The sequence below is a fragment of the Callithrix jacchus genome, chromosome 4 (genome assembly GCF_049354715.1).
Source record: "Callithrix jacchus isolate 240 chromosome 4, calJac240_pri, whole genome shotgun sequence".
Taxonomy (NCBI): Eukaryota; Metazoa; Chordata; class Mammalia; order Primates; family Cebidae; genus Callithrix; species Callithrix jacchus.
In genome coordinates, this window is record NC_133505.1 from 37,558,540 (window position 1) to 37,559,431 (window position 892).

The following is an 892-nucleotide window of genomic DNA, read 5'->3' on the forward strand; positions in this document are numbered from 1 at the left end:
TGGAATACCATTCAGCCTTTCAAAAAGGAAATTAAACCAGGCTCAGTGATGCACAGTCGTAGTCCCAGCACTTTGGGAGGCTAAGGCGGGCAGATCACCTGAGGTCAGGAGTTTGTGACCAGCCTGGCCAACACGGCCAAACCCTGTCTGTACTAAAAATACAAAAAATAGCCAGGTGTGGCAGCAGGCACCTGTAACCCCAGTTACATGGGAGGCTGAGGCAGGAGAGTCGCTTGATCCTGGGAGGTAGAGATTGCAGTGAGCCAAGATGGTACCACTGCACTCCAGCCTGAGTGACAGAGCAAGACTCCATCTCAAAAAATAAAATAAGAAGGGAAAGTATGTCATTTGTGACAATGAACCTGGAGGGCATTACGTTAGTAAAATAAGTCAAGCACAGAAAGACAAATACCGCATAATCTATGTGGAATCTAAAAGAGCTGAACTCATAGAACGGGAAAGCAGAATGGTGATTGGCCAGGGCTGGAGGGAAGTCGGAGGGAGAGATGATGGTCCCAGCACAAAGTTTCAATTGACAAGGAGGAATAGGTTCAAGAGATCTATCATACAACATGGTGACTGCAGGTGATAACAACGTATTGTATTCTTAAAAACTGCGGAAAGAGTAGACTTTTTAAATTGCCGGTATTATTTATTCTGCTTTGGAAATTATAAAATACTTAGCTAAGAAGTAGAAAACAAACATAATAATTTAAAGGGGTGGTCCAGTGACCATTTACTGTATAAATTCTCAGGATTCTTATTAAAAATGCAGATTCTTTCTTAAATCTTAAAAGTACAGATTTTAAACATTCTCACCAGAAAAAAATAAGTGTGTGAGGTAATGCATATGGTAATTAGTTCAATTTAGCCATTCTAGAAAGTATATATA